Here is a 27922-nt window from a genome sequence, read left to right as displayed (position 1 = left end):
CTTTCGAAGACGTCTGAAACCCTACCCCTTTGAAGAGTATTTAAATAACTCACGGCGCCTCCGATAATGTACTTGATACGATTGTGACGTGTTGTCTCACATAGCTATCTTAAGATGAACGCACTAACTGTAAGTCGCCCTGGATAAGAACGTCTGGTAAATGGCTAAAATGTACAAATGTGAGAACACAGTCATAGAGATCCTGTAATTCACCATTTGTGTTCTATATGCAATTCGACGCACAAAGTATTGTCAGTGAAACCAGGAAGAGGGAGCTGGGCTTGGTCTCTGAAGCTGTGTCTGGTGTTGCAGTAACTCATGCGTGTTGACACCTAACAGACAGAGCTTGTTAGTAATTCTGCCTGCCATCCAACTCACCGCTAATTGCATTCATATAACATGCTAATCACCACAGACGGCACTTTGTAAAAAGATGACGCAGATCATCTTGTGTGTGTGTGTGTGTGTGTGTGTGTGTGTGGTGTGTGTAACGTGCAGACTCACACACAGATAAACACACACACCCAAAACCTGGGATAGGGTGTTTACCTGATATTCATGGAACATTAAGAAGGCCCAAAGACTCCAGACTGCGTGTGGATGCAGTGTGTGTGTGTGTGTGTGTGTGTGTGTGTGTGTGTGTGTGTGTGTGTGTGTGTGCGTACCTGAATGCGTGCGTGTGTGCGTGTGTAGGCGTGTGTGTTCTGCCCACTCACTGATGTTGTCAGGTGTCATAACACCAGCTTTTGCTTAATTTATCAATTTGATTCATTTCGGTGTGAAATTGAAACCTGGCTGATTTTCTGGCCCGTTGTTTTCCTTAGGGAAATAAAACCGCTGTGTGTTTTGAGTTATGGTGACGTTGTCCAAAAAGGGCTCACCTAGACCGATGTCTGAAGTCTGTCTACATTAGCAAACGTACACATAAGGACAAGTAGGTGAATTATGTCTCTCTCCTGATTAGGGAACTGAATCGCATGCAGAATATTTCTAAACTTCATACTTTCCCTCCAAAAGTTCTAGCTGTGAATGGGAGAGGTAGCGAGGGCGAGGCAGGGACATCGAGAAAGAAAGAGTTGGGAAGGAGGGAGGACGAAGAACAACAAGAACACCTCAGACCAGCACTGCTCGATTCAGTCTCGTATTTCATTCACATCCGACTATGAGATCAAACTCTCCCTCTTCTCTTTCCTATCAAACCCTGTTCCTCACACTCCCCTCAGTCCCCTCATCTACCGGAGAAACCACAAACCAGGGGGGGGCCAGTTGAGAAAGCGTATCGCTTCATAAAACACTGCTCCGTTGATATCAGACGTCTCAATCCGGGGCCGTGTAATATTCTGTCACGCGTTTGTGTGCATTAGCGCTGTTTTATCACGTGGGAATATGATTTCATATGTCCCGCAGTCAGAGCTGAGTAGAATTAATGAAGTCGGGGGTAAGTATGTGTGGTAAAATAACTATATTAGTGGAACCATCAGGATGGGAGGAGTGGGAGTGGGAGAGAGTGTGTGTGTGTACAGGCAGAGAAAGATTGAGAGAGAAGCATTACCCCACGTGATGAATTAAACATTGGGGAAAGAAATCTAAACTTGAGTGGGACTGGGAAAAGGATACGGAGAGAGGCTGGCAAGCTTCATAAGTTGAAGGTGCTGTGCGTTAATGTTCAATCACAGCCGTGTGTGTTTCAGCACGTGCGTGCTCTGCCACTGAAATTAAACAAAGGCCATTTGCTCAACAGCAATAAACTGGGACTCCCATATACTCACACTTCGGTACTTCCACGATACACAAGTTAGTTTGGTTGACAGCTGGATGCAGATTTGTTGTGGATAGAGTGGATGTGATGGGTTCGGGTGTATCTGTGCATAACGTGGGTTTGCGTACGTGTGTGTGTGTGTTAGGGATGTGACAAATGGAAAGACATGATTAACGGCATTTTTTTAAATCGGTTTTCAGTTAAAACGGTAAGAAAAATGCATAAAATTTAATGTGAACTCACAATACTGCTGCCAGCAACAGATTGGGTCTCATGGTGCGTCCCTTTCACATGGTTAAGCATTGCACCCGTACTACCCTTACTGATCCTCAATTCCACCTCACAAAGTCAGCATTTCCTTCTCATTTAACTTCTCAAAGTATTGCCATACAGGACTTCGCTACTGTCGCGTGACTTTCTCTGCGATTTATCCAACTGTTAACGACGATGACGTAGTGGTGGAGTGTCGGCTCCAAATGAATTGATTCCTCAACTCCCGGTATCGACTCCAATTTCAGAGTGTCAAGACTCTTTAGCTTCAGTATTTTTGGAATGGAGGAGACTGATTAGTTGCTGTACTTCTGAGAACAGTATAGGCAGGTCGGCCACCAGGCAGACAGAGTCGGAACCGTCCACTAGGCCTATCCATCGGTAATCAAAAGCTGTATCTCGCAATTTCTTGGCTTGCATTGTCTCGCAACTTCAGTAAAGCAGGGCCTATCAATGACACAGCTTTCCCTAGGCCTTTACAGCCTATCGTCTAGTTAGGTTATAACGTGGAAAATGTTTTGTGATAACTGCACTGTGATTTTAATTTGGTGCAGTTAAAAACAAAAACAAAAAAATTATATTAGGCATAAGGACTCCAATTTCATGTAATAATTTAAACGTTCACACCCCTAGCTTGTGTATGTCTGCGTTCTCTGCCACTGAAATGAGACAAAGGCCATTTGCTCAACAGCTGGGACTCACATACATTTACTCACGCGTTTGTACTTAAATATTGTGTGTTTCTGTGTGCATGCGTGTGTTATGAAATCTATTTTCCCCCCTCTTAGCTCAGTGTAGACTAGTATTGCATAGATACTAAGCCAAGCACAGATACACCGGTTGTATGTCTTTCTTCACCTGCAGGTGAGTCTGTACAAACAGACTTGACAATGATGTAACTCAAGCAATTAAAGACTGGAAGGTGAAGAAAGGGCACCGGGCATCTTCTAACAAAACGAAATAGAACAAACCCAAATGAAGACGCAAACTCAATCGGTAATTTGTTAAGCGATACAGTGAGGCGTTATGATCTATTGTGTGTGTGTGTGTGTGTGTGTGTGTGTGTGTGTGTGTGTGTGTGTGTGTCTGAGGACAGGTGAGGACGCAAAGCGCACGTGAGAATAATTAACTGAAGCATGCCACACACATTCACCAATAGATGTCTAACAGGACATGTAAACACTATAATGAGCAGAATATTTTTGATTTAGATGTCTTCTTCTTTGATGCCTGGCAATATCATATTATAGGAAGAATAAACTCAAGCTATAATCATTCAAAAATGTATAATGGTAAAGAGAGTCATATGATGGTATGATACTAGTTAGTATAGAAGCTAATAGATGGATTGGCCTGATGATGATGGTGATGACTTGCTATCATCCCTGTCGTCTCCTATAGCCCTGTCGTCTCCTGTGGTGAAATCCAGTGTCTCTGCTCCTCCTATAAGCAGCAGCATTGCGGCAGTGACAAAACTGACAGCTGGATCAAAGTCCTCACTAAGCAGCTCCAGGTGGCTGTTTAGAGGTGTCAAGCACTTCGCCATCTCTAGTTTAGTCCCTCTTTAACCCACTCATTTGTGGATGATACGCGTTGCTCTGTAACAAGCGAGAAAGTGTTTCAAGGCATATGTAAAACAATGCTTTCACTCAGGCTTAGGTTGTTTCTTGTTTTTGACAGCCCAAGCACCTTTTTCATCCTCTCCCCACTCAATTATTAGAGCCTGAGCTGGAAGTTATGATAATCTTGACACACGCACGCACACACATGCTCGCACTTCACACCTGCACCTCCTTCCGCCCCTAATTTGCATCCAGGTTGCAGTGGGAGAGAAGCAGTGTGATGCTAGGCGGTGTGTGTGTGTGTGTGTTGTGTGTCTGTGTTGTGTGTGTGTGCGGGGAGGGCTCGGCAGTGCAGCCCTTTAGAGTGTCTGTCAAGATCAAAGACGGCCCCTTTCAGAACGGCTGGCTGCCTGGCTGACACGGCGCCGTGTGTGGTGCTGTTTTCATTAAACATTTATCACACTCCTAGTATGGCAGCAGGCAACTTGGTGCTCGGGCAACATGTTTTCATGCAAAATATATTGAAAAAGACGAGCTCTTGTTGTCGTTCATGCTGGTGGCAAAGGGTAAACGGGTGATTGTTGAGGTGTGTGTGTGTGTCTGTGTTGGATAGGGCTGGGCGACATGGCCTAAAAACCATATCTACATTTTTTTTTAAAAGCATGAGCAATTCACGATACATTTGAAGTCGGAAGTTTACATACACCTTAGCCAAATACATTTAAACTCAGTTTTTCACAATTCCTGACATTTAATCCTAGTAAAAATTCCATGTCTTAGGTCAGTTAGGATCACCACTTTATTTTCAGAATGTGAAATGTCAGAATAATAGTAGAGAGAAGGATTTATTTCAGCTTTTATTTCTTTCATCACATTCCCAGTGGGTCGGAAGTTTACATACACTCAATTAGTATTTGGTAGCATTGCCTTTAAATTGTGTAACTTGGGTCAAACGTTTTGGGTAGCCTTCCACAAGCTTCCCACAATAAGTTGGGTGAATTTTGGCCCATTCCTCCTGACAGAGCTGGTGTAACTGAGTCAGGTTTGTAGGCCTCCTTGCTCGCACACGCTTTTTCAGTTCTGCCCACAAATTTCCTATAGGATTGAGGTCAAGGCTTTGTGATAGCCACTCCAATACCTTGACTTTGTTGTCCTTAAGCCATTTTGTCACAACTTTGGAAGTATGCTTGGGGTCATTGTCCATTTGGAAGACCCATTTGCGACCAAGCTTTAACTTCCTGACTGATGTCTTGAGATGTTGCTGGAGTGACTGGTGCACTTCACAAGATAGATGGCTGCATGAGGAAAGAAAATTATGTGGATATATTTAAGCAACATCTCAAGACATCAGTCAGGAAGTTAAAGCTTGGTCGGAAATGGGTCTTCAACTGTATATACAAAAGAGGTTCTCTCTAAATAAACGTTGTTATACAATTTCAATTCAAATACACTGCCTTTCAAACAGTCAGCAATAATGTAATGAATTCAGGAATTGTAAAGTTATACCTAGGCTAAATATAAGCTTTCCACAACCATAAGACCCCCTAGTAATTAAAATATTTAATCAAAATAGTTTAATTAATGAACCTACTTTTTTTGTTGCAATAATCACTGATCTGGCTTTCAAGTCTGTCTATGAAAATGCCTTTCTTTTTAGAAATGTAACTTGTACCAAGCATAATGCACATTCACTAATAATGACTAACTTCTTGTTGCAGGTATTAGGCTAAAGAAAATGAACAATCTCTAAAGCCTACGTGCTAGTGATCAGCGAGCTAATCTTTATATTTCAGGTTTAGCCAACTTGGATCTATTTGCTAGCTAAGGTTGAACAATAGAATTGTTATTTGTGCTTCTACACCTGCATTGCTTGCTGTTTGGGGTTTTAGGCTGGGTTTCTGTACAGCACTTTGAGATATCAGCTGATGTAAGAAGGGCTATATAAATACATTTGATTTGATTTATGAACACACCCTTCTGTCCGTCTCCAGCTGTTTGAACAACATGCTAGCCTGTCCACTTTGTTCAGATGTTGAAATCAAGTGGCCTACCTTATTTCACAGAATGAGGAGTTGCCAATTCCTTATATAAATGTGTTTCATGCTTATTGCACATTTATAAAACTCAGACTAGGCAGCTAGTATAAGTGTCTTTGGCTAAAATACTGCAAGCATTATGCCCCATGTACACTAACACATTACGTGGTACCCCAATGCCACGCGCGACAAACTGAGCATTCATTTTCCAGAATCAATGTTCATTGATTCTCTCATGTTAGTAGTGTCTGCTCCGCGCGCAATTTGAGTGGTTGAGACATAAAAAGGGTATCGTTAGAAAAGTTTACTTCTACCTCTGTTACAGTAAAATAATGTGCTTTGGTGTCCGTTCTGTTGGACCAAATCTCAAATGCAAATAGCGAGTTGAAACCTCTTGTCAGAGAGGAAGACGTGATCTCTCAACTGTGATGGCGTGAGAAGCAGGGGGAGGGGCTTGGTGTGTGTGTGAACCATAGAGGAAGAGGCGACGAGGCAAAGCGAGAGGTTTCACTCACTAAAAATCTGTCCAAAATGAGCCCAATGCATTTCTATGCTTGGCGCCTGCCTTCCCACCTTTGGGACAGCGACTCCCATTGTTAGGGCGGAGGTCTCTTCATTATATGAATATCTCTGGTGTAAATAGGGAGGTGGACACAGCACAAAAGGAGGGAAAGAAACGAGACCAAAAATACAACACGAGAACAAGCGGACATTAATGCTCATACAAATGGAAAAAAAATAAAAACCGTGATTCTTGCGATACAGGCACTTGGAATATCGTGCAAAAACATACATTCAAATTAATTTGATATATCACCCAGCCCTAGTTTTGGAAGGGGGGCCCCTGAATCCCTAGCTGAGTGTTGATAATGGCCAATGTGGTGAAAGGTGATGCATGGTATGTTTACCGGAAGGAGCAAATGCAAACAGAAGGCGTGCGGGGGAATGTGTGTGTAGGAAGCAGAGCCTTGTTTACCCAGGCTACCCAATAAGGTCAGGAGGTCGGCATGTAATCCACTCCTTATATTTACTGACCACACTGAAGCACGCACACACTTCACTGAAAGCTTACTCTTTGGATAAAACAATGTACAGGTTCAGTCTTTTCTCTTTGTTTGCACGTCACAGCACAGCTTGCCACACCTGCCTGGGTCAAAATCACCAGAGGAATAATATTTCACTGCATTAAATTGAAATAACAAATGCCACGTGTCCTCATCATCATCAGGAAAATGAAATGATTTGGTGTCTGCCTTTCTCTCACGGATTTTGACCCAGACGAGTGCAGCTTGATGTGCTTTGACTCGAACTCGAACAAAAAACAGACTGCACCTTAACTTGTTTAATTCAATGATTCTGAAGTCAGACTTAAATTAGTAGATAGGCTAAATAGTAGACGCAGGGCTTAGTCTACAATGTTTTCAAATCACTGTACCAAACATACTCTTCTTTGACTTACTACCAGCCCAGAGGTCGATTGCATTTTAAGACACTCTCGCTCTCTACTATTAAACCTCTCCCCTGTCCACATAAACACTTCACTCCATACCTTCCAAACCCAATCTGTCTGGAGAAAATTACATCTTTACCGTCCATCTCTTCTCCCACATCGCTCTACATAACAATCCAAACCTGCATCCCGACTATCTCCCTGCTCAGTGCTCACCATCTAACCCGACACAAAGAGAGAGAGAGAGAAATACAGAGACAGCATTAAAAAAAAAAACATTTTGTTGACAAGTACATTTACATAACCCTCCTAAATCCGAGGTTGGCCTGTCATGTTTGCTACTCATAACCTGCTGCTTATAATCCTTGCCTCATTTTTCCTCCCTGATCCATAAAACCAACCGGGCCCAGCAAGCCAAATTATCATCCTCCACTTCTCCCCATCACTCCAGCCAGCCAGCCTCATGAAACAGCAATAAAGTGGAGGTGGGGGGTGGATATTGATTATGTGGAGAGAGGAGAGAAGAGGAGAGTATCGGAGAGGAGGGGAGAGAAGGAGGAGAGGAGCGAGGGAGGAAAAAGGAGAGAAAAGAGGAGAGAGGAGAGCTGGGCTGCTGGAGCTCCCAAACCTAATTGGATTGTGGATAGATTTTATTTGGCCAGGTCTGGGCTCTGTCATCACACTCCAGGCCTGGCTGCCTATGGAAGCCCACGCGCACATGCACACACACATGGATAGATAATACACAATGCTAAACATGTTACAGCAATGAAAAGCTGCCCAGTTCACAGAGTAGCATACAGTGCCTTCAGAAAGTATTCACACCCCTTGACTTTTTCCACATTTTGTTGTGTTACAGCCTGAATTTAAAATGGATGATATTGATATTTTGTGTCACTGGCCTATACACAATACCCATAATGTCAAAGTGGAATTATGTTTTTAGACAGTTTTACAAATTATTTAAAAATGTAAAAAAATGAAATGTCAATAAGTATTCAACCACTTTGTTATGGCAAGCCAAAATAAGATCAGGAGTAAAAATGTGCTTAACAAGTCAAATAATAAGTTGCATGGACTCAATCTGTGCAATATTAGTGTTTAAGATTATATTTCAATGACTACCTCATCTCTGTACCACACACATATAATTATCTGTAAGGTTCCGAGCAGTGACTTTCAAAAACAGATTTAACCACAAAGACCAGGGAGGTTTTCCAATGCCTCGCAAAGTCAGGCACCTATTGGTAGATGGGTAAAAAGAATTATAAATAAAAAAAGCAGACATTAAATATCCTTTGAGCATAGTGAAGTTATTCATTACACTTTCGATGGAGTATCAATACACCAAGTCACCACAAAGCTACAGGCGTCCTTCCTAACTCAGTTGCCGGAGAGGAAGGAAACTGCTCAGGGATTTCACCATGAGACCAATGGTGACTTTAAAACAGTTACAGAGTTTAATGGCTATGATAGGAGAAAACTGAGGATGGATCAACAGCACTGCATCCACAATACTAAGATAATTGACAGAGTGAAAAGAATGAAGCCTGTACAAAATAAAAACATATTCCAAAACATGCATCCTGTTTGCAATAAGGCACTAAAGTAAAACTGAAAAAGACTTGGCAAAGAAATATACTTCATGTTCTGAATATAAAGCATTATGTTTGGGGAAAGACCAACAACACATCATGGAGTACCATTCTTCATATTTTCAAGCATGGTGGTGGCCGCATCATGTTATGGGTATGCTTGTCATTGGCAAGGACTAGGGAGTTTTTAGGATGAAAATAAACAGAATAGAGCTAAGCGCAGGCACAATCCTAGAAGAAAACCTGGTTCAGTCTGCTTTCCAAAAGATACTGGGAGACAAATTCCCCTTGCAGCAGGACAATAACCTAAAACACAAGGCCATATACACTGGAGTTGCTTACCAAGAAGACATTGAATATTCCTGAGTGGCCTAGTTACAGTTTTGACTTAAATCGGCTAGAAAATCTATGGCAAGACTTGAAAATGGCTGTTTAGCAATGATCAACAACCAACTTGACAGAGCTTTAAGAATTTAGCAAATAATAATGTGCAGACATGTACAATCCAGATGTGCTAAACTCTTAGAGACTTACCCAGAAAGACTCACAGCTGTAATCACTGCCAAATGTGATTCTAACATGTATTGACTCAGGGTGTTAAATACTTATCATTTTGTCTAGATCGTTGACAAAAAAATGACAATTAAATCCATTATAATCCCACCTTGTAAAACAAAAACATTTTGAAGAAGTCAAGGGGTGTGAATACTTCCTGAAGGCACTGTATCCCGTGTGCCCCTTATAGTCTGAAACCCCCACATGAGTGCGTGTGTGTATGCGCATGTGTGCCCTCCATTAACTAGTTCTAATGGCTAAAGAGATTACAGAGCGTGCTAAGTGGATTGTCACAGTTCTCTATCACAAACTCAGGGTGTCTCTCCTGTGATTAGGGGTGACCAGGCCTCTCCAGCACACAAAGAGAGCTTGTGTTAGGCCTGACACAGCCACTTCAGGCCCCAGCAGCTAATACTGTGTATCTCCCGCAATTAGTCTACATCAGCGGAACCACATGAGACTGACTCAAGCCTTATATTTCTCTTTCTCCAGCCCCGTCCTTTTCAGGTCTTCTTACTCTCTCCACTCCTCATGCCTCTCCTCCTCTCTCTCTCTCCACTCCACTCTTTCTCTAGTTCTGCGAGTTTCCCCTCCAGATTTGGGCTCCCCAGGTTAAGAGAAGTGCCTGGGTAAGACAGGTTTCCCTCCAGGGGACAGAGGGGAGACAGGACAGATAAACATGTCAACGTCTTCGGGGAAAATGACATCAACCTAATCGCTCTGGCCTTCACCACCAATCACTCTTCCTCTCACCTCTCCTCACAGACAGAGGGTGGGAGAGGGAGAGGAGAGAGCGAGATACTTAATAATATAACAACAATATAATATATAATAAGGCCTAGCAGCACAGTTGACTGAGGAATACAGACAGATGGACAGCGTGTTTTTCAGCTTTGCGGTTAAACCTCTGTTTTTAACCATGGTCTTTACTTTAGTTACTTTTTTCAACTTTGTGTTTATGTAGGACCATGTCATACATTACAGGCATGAATCAGGAATGTATGATGATATATTGTCTTGCAGGTTTTTCTCGATTGCTTTAACACTTTTCTCAAAACAGGGATAACTTCTGCAAAACAGTTAAAGCGGCAATATGTAACTTTTTGTATATTTCTTATGTTCAAAAGCGCCGATAGGTTGCTAGTGGTCATCCAATGTGATGCAACAGAAACAATATTGTGCCACTAGCCTGCCTGAGAACCACTGTATTTATTGGTTTTAATTCCCTGTTGGGTTGGATTTTCCCGTCAGCTTTTGTTCCGCGCATAATGACTGACGAGTTTCCGTCAGTGAGGAGGCGATGCCACAGTTCAGGGATATTCTAACGGGTAGCAGTATGAAGCTAGCTAGCCGATCCCATGTCCACACTTGGCTATGGGCAGACGCTGCAAACGACTCCTCCATCTAAGCCAAAGAAACAGAGAACTTTGAAGAGCAGACAGGCAAAAAGGGAAAGCGATAGAGCCCGGGGCAAGACGAGAGTAAACCTCAGATTTGCGAGAACACGCGTGGGGAGTTGAAGAGATTCAAAACAGACCCAGAGTTAGCATTTTTTCTGCTGAAAAGGTAAGACATAGCTAGCTAGGTAATACACCTTGCTTGATATGAAACTAAATATCGATTTTGCTATTTTAACTGAAATGAACATGTTTTTTAAACTCCCGTCTCTCCCTACAGAGAAGATGAGCTCCTAGTGTCTGGAGTCCAAGGGTTAGATAAGCAAGTTTTATAGGTTTACTTTGGGTGTTGTTTTTATTTTTTATTTATTATTATTATTTCTATTTCTTATTGAATATTAAAACATACAATATACTTGCAGTCAAGACGCTCAACATTCACATTACATTCAGTCATCTAACAGATTCCCATCCAGAGCGACCCACAAAAGCAACCAGGGTCAACGCCCTGCACAAGGGCACGTCGACAGATGTCCCACAAGGTAAAAAACGGGAACCCGAACCAGCGAACTATCAGCCACCGGCCAAAGCTCCCAACCGCCAGGCCACCAGCCCTCCAAGATGCCCCAACAGTTCCCCGAGAGCTGCCCCTCAACCATCCGAGACCCCCCTACCTCAGCAAAAAAAAGTCTGAATAAAATAAAATAATTCCATTCCCCACCTCCAAGACCCCCGCCCCCCAATGCACCAACAACCAACAAAATGAAAAGAAAGTGAAAGGATGGAAAAGAGAAAACAACAATGCAAAAAACAAAAGACATCAAGGACAACAAAAATCAGAACAGCAAGGCCAACTGAATATGTTTCAGTGGATGTATGGCACTATTTGTGTGTGTGTGTGTGTGTGTGTGTCTGTGTATGTGCACGTGTGTGCGTCTGAATGACAGTGTGTGCATTTGCATGTGTACAAACACCTGCGTGGCATCAGCCTCAGGCAAACAGGCATTATCTGTAACAAAGTTGCCCCCTCAGTGTCAAACTTACTTTTTGTTTTGTTTTATTTTGACTTTATTTTTTACACTTTTATCTTTGACCATCATTCTATCCCTGCCCAGTAACTCCACTCCCACTTGTAACCAATTCCACATCCCAACCCTCAGCTTCCCTCAGCCCATCCCACCTATCTCTACTGGCCACCCTCCTCGTATTTCTACGCACGATACACTACCGTTCAAAAGTTATGGGTCACTTAGAATTGTCCTTGTTTTCCATGAAAACATACATTAAATGAGTTACAAAATGAATAGGGAATATAGTCAAGATGTTGAAAAGGTTATAAATAATGATTTTTAATTGAAATAATAATTGTGTCCTTCAAACTGCTTTCGTCAAAGAATCCTCCATTTGCAGCAATTACAGCCTTGCAGACCTTTGGCATTCTAGTTGTCAATTTGTTGAGGTAATGTGAAGAGATTTCACCCCATGCTTCCTGAAGCACCTCCCACAAGTTGGATTGGCTTGACGGGCACTTCTTACGTACCATATGGTCAAGCTGATCCCATAACAGCTCAATAGGTTTGAGATCCGGATGCGGATTCTTGCTCAGTTCTTTACCAGGGCCTCCCACTCCTCTTTCTATTCTGCTTAGAGCCAGTTTGCGCTGTTCTGTGAAGGGAGTAGTACACAGCGTTGTACGAGATCTTCAGTTTCTTGGCAATTTCTCACATGGAATAGCCTTCATTTCTCAGAACAAGAATAGATTGACGAGTTACAGAAGAAAGTAATTATTTTTCTGGCCATTTTGAGCCTGTAATCGAACCCACAAATGCTGATGCTCCAGATACTCAACTAGTCTAAAGAAAGTCAGTTGTATTGCTTCTTTAATCAGAACAACAGTTTTCAGCTGTGCTAACATAATTGCAAAAGGGTTTTCTAAGCCTTTTAAAATGATAAACTTGGATTAGCTAACACAACGTCCATTGGAACACAGGAGTGATGGTAGCTGATAATGGGCCTCTGTACGCCTATGTAGATATTCCATTAAAAATCAGCCGTTTCCAGCTACAATAGTCATTTACAACATTAACAATGTCTACACTGTATTTCTGATCAATTTGTTGTTATTTTAATGGACCAAAAATGTGCTTTTCTTTCAAAAACAAGGACATTTCTAAGTGACCACAAATATTTGAACAGTATTGTATATCTTTCAACTATGCTGTGATGTTTAACATACAATTTCAATCTACCTAATAAAATCCACAGGTTGCGAGTTAAAGATAAATACTTTTACTAAGAGTATTAGTATATTAGTAACTGACTGACCAGGTCTCTCCAGATCTCCCAACAATACGATTTCTAGGGTCAGTTTTAGATTGTTATTCTTTTTCAGCCATTGCCTGAACCTGAGACCAGAAACAGGATACCTGAGGGCAATACCAAAAAAAATGGTCTATTGATTCTGTATCCTCACAACAAAATCTGCAGAGCTGTGATGATTGTATGCCCCAAATATTCAACATTTTGCTAGTGGCAAGAATTCTGTACTATCTTGAATCTTGTGTCGTTTTATATATCAACTCATACACCCTTTACCAACGAATCGGTATATTAAAAATCCCTTCCCAACTATTTTGCAAACTGTATGGCACGGTTGTCAACATCCTGGTTCTCAAATGAAACTGGTATACTTTCCTATTTATGATATTTTTATTCCTCCGCCAGTTTTGATCCTTTATATTGGGCAGACAGACCAGTTCCCTAACCTTCTCCCACTGCCACCTGCCTCCTCCATTCTTGGGGTAATGCTCTAATCAGTTGCTTGTAATCTTGGATTGAGCAGACCTTCCAATACAATTCGGATAACTCCATGAAAGACATAAAACTACCATTCCAATTTACAATATCATTTAAAAACAAAATATCCTGTTCCATGAATATAGTTATTTTATCAACTAGCATATAAGTTCAGCCATAGTAGTTGTTGCAATATTTCTTCTCTCTTGTCAGGGGGATGAAAATCGAAATTGTAACCTGCTCTGCAATGCTTGTTTGAAAAAGACAGATACTTTGAAAAAGGTTAGTTAAAACCTGTTGGGGCTACAGGTTAGCAATGAACCCCGAGCCGGGATTGCTAACAAGGCTGGAAATTCAAAACATCAAAAATCTAATAATTTCAACTTCTCAAACAATCAACTATTTTACACAATTTAAATGATAAACATCTCCTTAATCTAACCACATTGTTCGATTTTCAAAGAGGCTTTACGGCAAAAGCATAAAGTTAGATTATGTTAGGACAGTACATAGCCACAAAAGTACAAACATCCATTTTCAATTCAAGGTCAGGCGTCACCAAAAGCAGAAACCAGCTTGAATTATGCACTAACTTTTGTCAATCTCCATCAGATGACACTCCTAGGACATTATGTTATACAATACATGCATTTTTTGTTCCATCAAGTTCATATTTATATCCAAAAACAGCATTTTACAGTAGCGTGAAATTCAGATTTTTTTCTTCTCTGAAATGCTTCCGGTGAACATAACAAAATTACTATTCGAAAACATTGGTAAATTATAATATTGTCATTCAAAGAATAATATATGATCATCTCGTAATTGCCACCGAATGGCCAGATCTCAAAATATCTTTACTGGGAAATCACATTTTGCAATAAACGGGGTGCTATGCTAAGAACAACAGGCTATGCTATACAGTTAGCATCATCTAAAATCGATAATAACATTGTAAATACCCCCTTACCTTTGATTATCTCCATCAGAAGGCAGGATCCCAGGTCCGGAAGGCATTCCAGGTCCGGAACAAATGTGGTTTCTTTTGACAAAGTTCATAATTTATGTCCAAATAACACCAAGTACTTAGCGTTCATTATGCTCCCACAAAACGTGGTTGGGGGCTGGTAAAATCACGCCGAAAAGCTAAAAAAAAAAACTAGTAAATAATCTATTTATGTTCGTTCAAACATGTCAAATGTTGTTTAGCATTAATCTTTTGGTCCATTTTTAACGTTAAACATCAGTAATATTTTCACACAACCTATCCTATGTCTAGATAAAAAATGATGACAAACTCACGTTTCTCAGATTTATGCGCAGGCGCAAAAAAATGAAGTGATGACATGTCAACTTCCTTGGATTCTAATTTGCTCTCTGTTTATCATAGACGCTTCAAACAACTTTATAAAGATCGTTGACATCTAGTGGAAGCCGTAGGTGTTGCGAAATGAATCCTTTCTCACTATGGTATCTATAAAACAATGACACTAAATAGTACAGTCACAAAATTCACATTTTTTTGGATCTATTTTTCACAGGTTTTTGCCTGCAATATGAGTTTTGTTATACTTACAGACACCATTCAAACTGTTTTAGAAAATTCAGTGTTTTCTATCCGAATGTGTTAATAATATGCATATCCTAGCTTCTGAGTTGGTGTAGGAGGCAGTTAAAAATGGGCACATATTTTTTTCAAAATGTCTCAATACTGCCCCCGAGCCCCAACAGGTTAATCGAAAATGAGACATGGCAATCTTCACAAACGTAAAAAGTGCATTCTTAAACAATGGATGAGCTTTTCTTAGTAATCTACATGAGAACCATTTAGGGTTCAAGTAAAAGTTGTGTATAAGTGAAGTTTTTAGAGGGAGGTTTAGTGCTTTTATATTTAATAATCTCAACCCACCCAGTTCATATTCATTATAAAGATAGGCATGCTTTATCTTGTCTGGTTTAACATCCCAGATAAAGCTAAACATGTTTTGAAAAACAAATCATCAGGAGTAGGCAGCACCATAAGTGAGTAACTGAGATAAGCCTAAGGAGTCAATCAGCACAATTTGTCCATAAATAGACAGGTATTTACCTCTCCATGGTTGCAGGATCTTGCCAACTTTTACTACTTTTCTATTGAAAATCATTGTGGAGAGCTCATTTATATATACAGTGCCTTGCAAAAGTATTCATCCCCCTTGGCGTTTTTCCTATTTTGTTGCATTACAACTTGTAATTTAAATTGATTTTTATTTGGATTTCATGTAATAGACATACACAAAATAGGCCAAATTGGTGAAGTGAAATGAAAAAAAATAACATGTTTCAAAAAATGGTACAATATACAAAATTGAAAAGCGGTGCATGCATATGTATTCACCACCTTTGCTATGAAGCCCCTAAATAAGATCTACCTTCAGAAGTCACATAATTTGTTAAATAAAGTCCACCTGTGTGCAATCTAAGTGTCACATGATCTGATCTGTCACTTGATCTCAGTATATATATATATATATATATACACACACACATCTGTTCTGAAAGGCCCCAGAGTTTGCAACACCACTAAGCAAGGGGCACCACCAAGCAAGGGGCACCATGAAAACCAAGGAGCTCTCCAAACAGGTCAGGGATAAAGTCGTGGAGAAGTACAGATCAGGGTTGGGTTATAAAAAAATATCCGAAACTTTGAATATCCCACGGAGCACCATTAAATCCATTTTTAAAAAATGGAAAGAATATGGCACCGCAACAAACATGCCAAGAGAGGGCCGCCCACCAAAACTCACAGACCAGGCAAGGAGGGAATTAACCAGAGAGTCAACAAAGACACCAAAGATAACCCTGAAGGAGTTGTAAATGGGGAAAACGCAAATTGGAACTTTCTTGTTCTCAACTCCTATGGCTGGACACCGCTGGGGCCTGATGGATGTTTCCCCGCCTTGTCATCTGTCCTTATCCGAATGGCCTGTGCTACCTTGAACTTGCCTGCCAAGGAAGTCGTCTCCATCTGCTTCTCCTCCTCCATCTTGTAGTGAAGTAGATGGAAAACAAGATTGTTCCAATCAGCGCTGGTCCAATGTAACAAGTCGTGGAAACCGAAGGCAGGGCATTCTGCTAAACTGATGGGAGTGACTGCGAGAGGCACTCCACACTTCCCTTTCACATCTGGACAAAAGGATGTGAGAATGCCATTCATCGACTACAGCTCAGCGTTCAACACCATAGTGCCCTCAAAGCTCATCATTAAGCTCGGGCCCTGGGTCTGAACCCCGCCCTGTGCAACTGTGTCCTGAACTTCCTGACGGGTCGGCCCCAGGTGGTGAAAGTAGGAAACAACACCTCCACTTCGCTGATCATCAACACAGGGGCCCCACAAGGGTGAGTGCTCAGCCCCCTCCTGTACTCCCTGTTCACCCATGACTGCGTGGCCACGCATGCCTCCAACTCAATCATCAAGTTTGCAGACGACACAACAGTTGTAGGCCTGATTACCAACAATGCCGAGACAGCCTACAGGGAGGAGGTGAGGGCCCTGGCGGAGTGGTGCCTGGAAAAGAACGTCTCCCTCAACATCAACAAAACGAAGGAGCTGATCGTGGACTTCAGGAAACAGCGGAGAGAGCACGCCTCTATCCACATCGAAGAGAGCGCAGTGGAGAAGGTGAAAAGCTTCAAGTTCCTTGGCGTACACATCACTGACGATCTTTAATGGTCCATCCACACATACAGTGTGGTGCAGTAAGCGCAACAGCGTCTCTTCAACCTCAGGAGCCTGAAGAAATTCGGCTTGGCCCATAAGACCCTCACAAACTGTCGGGCTGTATCACCGCCTGGCACGGCAACTGTATTTTAGTCAATGCCACTGCGACATTGCTCGTCCTAATATTTATATATTTCTTAACTCCATTCTTTTAGCTTAGAATAGTGTGTATTGTTGTGAATTGTTAGATATTACTGCACTGTTGGAGCTAGGAACACAAGCACTTTGCTACACCCGCAATAACATCTGCTAAATATGTGTATGTGACCAATACAATTTGATTTGATTTACATTGAATGACTGGAAACATCCATTCTCCATAATAGCCACCTCCTCCAATTATCCCAAAATACTAACTCCCTTCATCCTAAACTGAATGCATTTAACCTGGAAATATAACAACGATGGTCTTCAAAAGGAAATTTTGTCATATGGTAAAATCATATTCCGGATTAGAATAGGGAATGAAGGAGCATGTTTGATTTGTTGTCTAACTCAGCCCTACGTCTATTTTCTCTACTATAGTCTGAGGCTGGAACCCTACTGGCAGCACGACTGAATCAATCATTGTCCAGCATTGGAGAACGCGGATGGCAAGACGTGTTAGTCATCCTCTTGATTGTGAAAAAGATTTGTATAATGTAAAACCAAAATGTTTCCATTACTGGAACTCAATACGTTTATCACTGTTATAGTTTCAACAGATGTCAACACTATAGTTCTGCAATGACTAACAGAATCCTATAAACAAAATACTTACCAAATATTATTCTCAATCAGCTACATGAGAATCTACAATACCAAGTCTGGAAGGTGGAGTGTCTACGTGTTGAAAATGGCTGAGGTGCTACAACTTCGAGAAGATGTCACCACGCAACACAGGATGCCGTTGGCACACCTTTGAGCCGGGGAAGGACCTACTGTCAGCTTTCCCTATTGGCTCCCGGGAAGTGTGAAAACCTACAGAGTACTCAGAAATATTGTTGAAACAAAACATATACACCGAGTGGACAAAACATTAGGAACACTTTCCTAATATTGAGACTAAATATTTAAGGGCCTTTGTTCTTGAAACACTCACAGTTCGTGGCACCTACTACCATACCCTTCTCAAAGGCCCTTAAATATTTAGTCTGGCCCATTCACCCTCTGAATGGCACACATACAAAATCCATGTCTCAATTGTCTCAAGGCTTAAAAATCCTTCTTTAACCTGTCTCCTCCCCTTCATCGACACAGATTGAAGTGGATTTAACAAGTGACATCAATAAGGGATCATAGCTTTCACCTGGATTCACGTGGTCAGTCTATGTCATAGAAAGAGAAGGTGTTCCAAATGTTTTGTACACTCAGTGTAAATCATGTAAATAAGGGAAGTTTGTGTGAGCAACAATAAACAAGTGAGAAACAATATTTGTACATTCTTTATCTAGCATTATAGGTATCATTATTGTACTTTTATGTTTATTTAGTTTACTGGTCCCTTTTCCTGGATACTCACTTCAAATTAGCAGACCTAGGGGAGGGTAGATATCCAGAAAGACTGATGGACTACCCTGGTGTAAATACAGTACAAAACAAGTCGGTCCAATTAGACAGATCAGGTCAAATAAAGGTTTATTAGGGAGATAAACAAGAATACAAGGTAACTTTCTCAAAATAACAAAAGCATAGTGTTAGGAAAACATTCTGATAAAGTATTAAACTGGCAAAGTACTGAATAGATATCACTCAGACCATGGCAAAAAAAAAAAAAAAAAAAACGATGTATATAGATATCACCAAATGGAATCTTTTTCCTAATTGGTATACACATTTGTAACTGTTAAGTAAACATATGTGGTAATAAATAAATAGAATAGTGTAGTGGTGAACTGCCAGCAGTTATGTGATGTAAGGTGCATGAGTCATTGGATTGAAGTATTTAGCAGTCTGTGAACTTGGAGCTGTCTCTGGTGGTACTGCTGGACTGTAAATGGTTGTCCATGTATTTATAGGCTTTCCTGTGACGGCGCCGGAAGTTGATTTACTGTGCCGTCTTCCGGAGTGAAGACGTCAGAGCTCTACAGCCTAGGGATCACCATTTGGTTCTTGTCCCATGGCTCCATACTGCTAAACAACATAGTCTTTATGCTGAATGTCTGTACTGCTTGTGATCGGTGCCTAGAACCTGTAGATCGGCCAATGTCAGAATGTCATTTCTGGTAGAATCGGACAAGCCGCAAATACCCTCCTCCAGGCAAAAAAAGTTCCATGTGTCCCATCCTGCTCACACATACAGTACCAGTCAAAAGTTTGGATACACTTACTCATTCAAGGGTTTTTCTTTATATTTACTATTTTCTACATTGTAGAATCTAAACATATTTTATATTTGAGATTCTTCAAAGTAGCCACCCTTTGCCATGATGACAGCTTTGCAAACTCTTGGCATTCTCTCAACCAGCTTCATAAGGTGGTCATCTGGAATGCATTTCATTTAACAGGTGTGCCTTGTTAATGCGTTTGAGCCAGTCGGTTGTGTTGTGACAAGGTAGGGGTGGTATACAGAAGACAGCCCTATTTGGTAAAAGACCAAGTCTATATTATGGCAAAAACAGCTCAAATAAGCAAAGAGAAGCGACAAACCATCACTACTTTAAGACATGATTAATGAAAACATTCTTGGCAAATGCTTTCGCTTTCGTACGTCTTGCGCAGGTCCAAGAATTTCACCTCTAGCGGCACAGTACCGATGCAGAAAATGTCAAGAACTTCGAAAGTTTCTTCAAGAGTAGTCGCAAAAACCATCAAGCAGGAATGGAAGACCCAGAGTTATCTCTGCTGAGGAGGATAAGTTCATTAGAGTGACCAGCCTCAGAAATTGCAGCCCAATAAATGATTCACAGAGTTCAAAGTAATAGACACATCTCAACATCAACTGTTCAGAGGAGACTGTGTGAATCAGGCCTTCATGGTCAAATTGCTGCAAAGAAACCAGTACTTAAGGACACCAGAAGAAGAGACTTCCTTGGGTCTAGAAACATGAGCAATGGATATAGGACCGGTGGAAAATCTGTCCTTTGGGCTGATGAGTAAAAATGTGAGATTTTTGGTTCCAACCGCTGTATCTTTGTGAGACGCAGAGTAGGTGAACGGATGATCTCTGCATGTGTGAATCCCACCGTGAAGTATGGAGAAGGAAGTGTGATGTTGCTTTGCTGGTGTGTTCTTTCATAGTTTTCTACAATGTAGAAAATAGTCAAAATAAAGAAAAACCCTTGAATGAGTAGGTGTGTCCAAACTTTTGACTGGTACTGTATACCCAGGTCCTGACTGCAAAAAAAAAAAAAAGGCAGGTGCACCAGCGAGGCTGTCCTCGGTCTGGGATGTCTGGAGATCCTGGGATAGCTTACCCCGAATGAGGACTGCAATGGAATCCTACAGAAAAAACACATGTAAACAACACTATTAGGAATCTATTTTAATGTTCAGTACATGGTCTATAATGTATAACTGATCATGGTTTTCAGACACTTCTACAATCAATACACACCATCTTGATAACCAATGTAGCTAATGAAATAACCACTTGTTGATACCAAATAAAATGCAGTAGCTAGCTAGCTCGATGTTCTTGATAAATCCTGAGCTTGGGACTATAAAGGTTCTATCTGCAGAAATATGATTCTGTGATAATTGGCTTTAAAGTTCCGAACCCTCATGGTTTGAATGGTGTCAGCAATTTTTATATTGAATTCTTTTGAACTTAACAACATGAATTGGGGTATTTAAAATACTATATAGGTAGAGAACATTGAACAGAACAAGGCTATATGTCAATAACATTTTTGACAAAAATGCAGATAGATTGAGCCAAGCTCTCAAAATATAAAATCGAGAATCGAACCCACAATATAGAATCGAACCCACAACCCTGGCGTGCTCTACCAACTGAGCCACACGGGACCGTGTGGACTACAATAGTTCAAGAATATACCCAGTATAAAACGTTTTACCTGTTCCGAAGACATTGTAAATCGGAATTGATTTATTTTCAATCTTGTCCGTAGCTGTTATCGCCGCCTAGACTCTGTTCTGAGAGGATGTTGATGTATAGTGTCATTCCCAGCCAACTACCTATGAGAGCGGGGGTTTTGAGGAAACTGCATTCAAATCTTGAAATAATACAGCATTCTTGTATACACCTGTATACACACAGTTACACAGCACAGCTTTAACACATCCCACTAAACTAAAAGTGCATTTTCCAAAACAACACATTTCTATTTCAAAACGCACTACACCATCAAAACTTTAAATATGTGCCACAAAATCTAATACCAAAACAATATATTGTCATCTTTTGAGAAGATTTCTTTAGCAAAATTAACTTACACCCTCAAAACTTAGAATACATGTCACAAAATTGGTATAATTTGTTATTGAATGAGGTCATCACACAATTCATTATATACTGGCTCAACAAATAATAACCATACCATAAATAAACCACTTTTTTCTTATGAAAAAAGACTATATGATACGAGATTGTTAGGAAATATTTTAGAAAAGTAAACTCTATTCTTGTTTGCTGAATTAGTATCAAAACACTAAAGCAGGAAGAATGTCACTAAAAGGTGTAGAAAACTCAATTTGATACTGTATGGAATTGTTGTTATTGAGTAAACACATGCACACACGTAGCAACATTTCTCCTGTGGCATCACACATTACAGGCAATCATCTTTCTCTTGTGCATTTATCCTGTGTAAACCAGTCAGCCTGCTAGTTAGCTAGCTGTTTGCGTTGGATGGCTAACGTGTTCGGGCATGGATCGGGGCATAGCTCTCCAAACAGACAGAGAAATGGGCTGTTTGGTTTGAACTACAAAGCTCGTTTGCTTTTCCATCCTTCTGTCTGTTTAGTGGTTTTAATGTGAGCGGCGGTGGGTTTGTGAAGCTCAGGGTCTGTTTTCAGGAGAGTCTTCTCATTATTTGTGGTAAAAAAAAAAGCAGCTAAATTACACTTACAGCAGCAGCAGCACCGCCACAGGGCATCGTCGGCAACAGAACAGCGCTCGCTCTTCTTTGTATGAGTCTGGAGGGAGACCCACCTCCCCCCTTGATGTGAGTATGTGTGTGTTCCTTAACAGTCTACCGCTATGACCCTCTGCAGGCGGGGTTCACTTCCAACCCTCCCCTGTTGCCCCTCCTCCTCCCCCTCCTCCTCTGGCCGCCTCACTCTCAGGAGCCTCATTGGAGAGCCACCACGCCCACCTGGAGGAACGGGTTGTACCCCCAGCCCCCATACCTCCCCCTTTCTCCCACCTCTCCCGCTCCAACCCACTGCGTCCATTTCGCTGCCGGCCCCACTGCTTTAGTGCCCCCCCGCCGCCACACTTACAGTTACGCATTGATTTCATTCAAATCTAACCTTCCGCGCCGCGTTTGAAGTTGTCCTCTCTCCCCGGCCTACCCAGACACAGCCTAGAGTCTTGCAAAACAGCCCAACACACACACACAGAGCGCCAAAGGTTCCCCAGACCGATCCATTCACAGACACAATCACAACAACACCATCCATGGCTGGAGGGCAGGGCTCTGTACTGAAACGCACGCCAAACACATACACACTGCTGGCTCTGTGTGTATTACCAGCACTAATGAGCTGATAGATGTTGAACTGATGAGAGGAGAGCAAATTATTTACTCTGACCAGGGATGAAACACACACAGAGAAAATGTTCACATCTCTCTTACTCATAGCTTGGCCTAGTTCCTAGGTTTAGGGCACTGCCATAGAGTATGTCTGCCACCCTCTCTGACCCGTCGACTCATGCCACCCACAATCATATGCCCAGCCCATCTCCACTAACCACAGGGAACACCATAAGAGACCAATTGGATGGAAATTCCTTCCTTCCTTCTTGCACAAGGTGCTCTACTCTAGATTCCTTCTTGGTTTTTCTCTTGAAGCGGTACAGAATAGAGAAAAAGGCCCTTTTTTCTTGAAATTGCTGGAGTGTGAAGCAAAAAGCTTTAACGGAGCGGGTGAATATCAAATTGTGTGTGTGGGGGGGGGGAGACAGCGGCATGTCAGACAATCTCTGGTCTACAACAGGGATGTGGCTCTGTTCGATGGTGTGTGTTGGGTGGGCTGGTAGCTGCAGTTTGAGTGTGTGTGTGTGTGTGTGTGTGTGTGTGTGTGTGTGTGTGTGTGTGTGTGTGTGTGTGTGTTTAAACCAACACAGTCCATCAACAAACTCTTACACACACACTCTCACACTTTCACACATCCCGAGTGGGTCAGAGGAAAGCAGAGATCCTTATCAAGCTTTTTAAAGGATATTGAAGCCTTAATAAGAAAATATAGATATATTCCACCGGCCTTTTTAGTTGAGTGTGTTCACTATATTTGTTTGGCTGATATCGATCTAAGAAAAGGAAATGTGTAAAACAACTAAATAAAGAAACACATAAATACATATATATAGCCCCTTTAAAAGCCAACAATCAATGTGTTGCTCACAAACCCCCCCACCCCATTTCAACCTGTCAAACCCATTGTACATAGCCACAAAATCCTTTAATTCAACATTCCCGAGCATTAGTGCAATACAAACAACTAGTGATGGCGGAAAAAATCTGTACAATTACATAACGGAATATTATTTTTGGACAATATTTTTATCGATATTTGACACCAATTTTTTTGCTACTCTAGGTAACTTTAGCTTGCGTTAGTCAGCTTTACCTGCGCCAAAACTCCAGTATTTTTAATCCTTGTTTTCCATCTTCTTTTTAAATATTAAGCAAACATGTTTTCAGCACTTTTATTTCCCTGACTGATCAAAACTCATCAAATTGCAATAAAATCATAGTATCGATTTGTGAGAATCGCAATGCATATCGTATAGGCACCTAGGTATCGTGATAATATTGTATAATGAGGTCCCTGGCAATTCCCATCCCATTTAGACCAAAGACAATATCTGGGGACAATATCTAATTTAGGATCAGTTTTACCTTTTAGATCACAATCACAATATCATTACATGGACAGGGTTACCTGATACTAGGTCAGCACTCCTACTCTTGAGAAGATTGATACCAATATAAATCCGACCCATCCTAAAAGTGTGCATACGTGAACGAGCAATATAACTCTGCCTGAACAACACCCACCATTCACCATACAGTGTCCGCGCATTCTGCAAGATTGATTGTATATTGGAAACAATTTAAAAGTAAATGCTACAGCCACACTTCTATGCAAAATACACATTTTTTTCAATATTTGGTTTATCCGTAGATTATTGTGTTTCTATCTCCTGCCTTGGTATAGGCTCTAAGGCTACGATATGACTCTCCTATCGCACAGCAATACTGTAGCCTTTACCCATACTGTCAAATCTAAGCTACCGGTCTACAGTTGAAGTCGGAAGTTTACATACACCTTAGCCAAATACATTTAACTATTTTTTTCACAATTCCTGACATTTAATCCAAGTAAAAATTCCCTGTTTTAGGTCAGTTAGGATCACCACTTTATTTTAAGAATGTGAAATGTCAGAATAATAGTAGAGAGAATGATTTATTTCAGCTTTTATTTCATTCATCACATTCCCAGTGGGTCGGAAGTTTACATACACTAAATTAGTATTTAGTAACATTGCCTTTAAATTGTTTAACCTGGGTCAAACGTTTCAGGTAGCCTTCCACAAGCTTCCCAATAGAATTTTGGCCAATTCCTCCTGACAGAGCTGGTGTAACTGAGTCAGGTTTGTAGGCCTCCTTGCTCGCACACACTTTTTCAGTTCTGCCCACAAATGTTATATGGGATTGAGGTCAGGGCTTTGTGATGGCAACTCCAGTACCTTGACTTTGCTGTCCTTAAGCCATTTTCCACAACTTTGTAAGTATGCTTGGGGTCATTGTCCATTTGGAAGACCCATTTGCGACCAAGCTTTAACTTCCTGACTGATGTCTTGAGATGTTGCTTCAATATATCCACATAATTTTCCTGCCTCATGATGACATCTATTTAGTGAAGTGCACCGGTCCCTCCTGCAGCAAAGCACCCCCACAACATGAACATGCCACCCTCGTGCTTCACGGTTGGGATGGTGTTCTTCGGCTTGCAAGCCTCCCCCTTTTTCATCCAAACATAACGATGGTCATTATGACCAAACAGTTCTATTTTTGTTTCATCAGACCAGAGGACATTTCCCATGTGCAGTTGCAAACCGTAGTCTGGCTATTTTTTAATGGCGGTTTTAGTGCAGTGGCTTCTTCCTTGATGAGCGGCCTTTCAGGTTAGGTCGTTTTACTGTGGACTCGTTTTACTGTGGATATTGATACTTGTGTACCTGTTTCCTCCAGCATCTTCACAAGGTCCTTTGCTGTTGTTCTGGGATTGATTTGCACTTTTCACACCAAAGTACGTTCAGCTCTAGGAGACAGAACACGTCTCCTTCCTGAGCGGTAAAATACATCCACAGGTACACCTCCAATTGACTCAAATGACGTCAGTTAGCCTATCAGAAGCTACTAAATCCATGACATTATTTTCCAAGCTGTTTAAAGGCACAGTCAACTTGTGATACAGTGAATTATAAGTGAAATAATCTGTCTGTAAACAATTGTTGGAAAAATTACTTGTCATGCACAAAGTAGAAAACCTAACCGACTTGCCAAAACTATAGTTTGTTAACAAGAGATTTGTGGAGTGGTTGAAAAACATGTTTAATGACTCCAACCTAAGTGTATGTAAACTTCCAACTTCAACTGTATGTTTCAATCATTTGCAGTAACTTGTGCTGTATTTGGCAAAGGACTGTGAACAGTTTCTGAAAGAAAAAACAATGGCAAATTGCTGTGGACCTGTCAGCAGAACATTTGAATTCAACATGTTTTGCAATGACTTTTCCCCCAACCTAAATATGCTGGACTGCCCATTAAATTTGTGTAGCCTATTATAAACCGCACTGCCTTTGGGATCAAACATACTGTATCAACACTTGAAATACATATAGCCTATGTATTTACTAGGCTACTAGCCCCAATTAAATGAGAGACGTGTATGGTCATTTGTTGTAGGCATATGGCTACTTTGGGAATAAGATCACATCACGACCAGAAAATGTGAGGAATTTATTCTGCAATTGTTATGAAAATAAAATAAATAGGAAAATGATTCCTATGTCTAATCTAAGTTGGCGTGAGAATGTCCTTTCCTCCATGCAAATGTAAGACCATGCATACACACATTTTCTAGTATTGTACTGCAAGCAGGCAAGTTAGTAATTTGTGCAAATGGGGAATATGACAACACACTTACTCAGAAGAAAATAATAACAAGATGCAGCCATTTGGGCTTAGGGAAGAGCGAAAATCTGTGTTTTATTTTTTTAATAATAAGACACAGGAATCTATTATTTTTTCACTTTTTTTTTTTTAAAGGGATGCTGTCAAAATGTGATTGAATTCAAATGGATTTACCAATAGGCTATTTAAAGTTGTGCTGTATGCGATCCCATAGGCAGCCGGTTTATAACCAACAGTTGGTCAAAATGGCAGGTGATCTTTTGCTTTGAAGTATGTATGCTACTACTGTTTGTAGCCTACTGTAATATGTTTTTTGAAAATAGTAGCCTAGACAATATTTTGGAATTCGCTGTCAGTCCAGCACATTAGGTTGTGTGGGGAGGTCAATGCAAAACATTGTTGAATTGAAATGTTCTCTAGGTCCACAACAATTTGCCATAGTTTTCTCTTTTAGAAAATGTCACCGTCCTTTGCCAAATACAGCTTAAGTTACTGCAAAAGACTGAAAAATTCTGACAACACAGTAAATAGACCGGTAGCTTATGTAAAAGATTTGACGGTATAGGCTACAGTATTTCTGTGCAATAGGAGCACGACATCATAGCTTCAGAGCCTACATTGCAGGAGACAGAAACCCAATAATCTATTGATAAACAAAATATTGAACTATTAGTCTTTTGCAAACAAGTGTGTGTGGGCTGTAGCATTTAAACCTTTTTTGAATACATACAATCAATCAAGTGTGTGGAACTTGCTAAAGGCAGCATGCATGTTTAGTTTGAAAAAGTCACTGTAAAAAGTCCTGTGTCTTACATATATTCCCACACTATGAGGTTGGAATAATACTGTGAAACTGTGAAAATTATGATAATGCCCTTTTAGTGTCAAAGCTGTTTGAAATGTCAGCCTGTTTTGGTAGGATGGAGTTTTGGCCTGCCTGGTGACCTAACCAGGTGGTAAATTAGTTAATAGACTTAATAGACCAATAAGAAATAGAGTTCCAAACCTCTCTGCCAATAACAGCTAGTTTTCCCCTCCCCACTCAGACCACTCCCAGACAGTCCAAGCAAAATTTCGCTTGATAAATTGCTCTTTGCTAAGAAGCTATTTTTGATCGTTTTTGACAATTTTAATTGAAAACAATCACATAAAGTACTTAATTGTTACCCAGAAATGATTTGATATTGAGATAAAAAAAAAACAGCTGCATTGGACCTTTAAAACATTCTGCCCACACCTGTACAGAAATGTGATCAAATGTGCCATCGCTCTTTCGTTTAGAGCCTGCCGTGTCCTAATCTCAATAGTTTCAAATTATACAGCAAATATTGTCACCATAAAAGGTGAATGGCGTTTTCCTGACGGAGCTACAACGCTCGTTCACGTGCACACAGTTTCACGACAGGTCTGATTTACAACGGGAAACATGTATGG

General features: G+C 40.9%; 1 protein-coding gene across 1 annotated transcript in view; it reads right to left on the bottom strand.

The window, feature by feature from the left end:
- The window catches only part of LOC123729170 (uncharacterized), a 185073-nt gene that overhangs the window by 127377 nt on the left and 29774 nt on the right, over positions 1-27922 (bottom strand). The gene's annotated exons all lie outside the window — the stretch shown is intronic.

The sequence above is a fragment of the Salmo salar genome, chromosome 20, assembly GCF_965601325.2.
Source record: "Salmo salar chromosome 20, fSalSal1, whole genome shotgun sequence".
Taxonomy (NCBI): Eukaryota; Metazoa; Chordata; class Actinopteri; order Salmoniformes; family Salmonidae; genus Salmo; species Salmo salar.
This window is presented reverse-complemented; position numbering and strand designations above follow the sequence as displayed.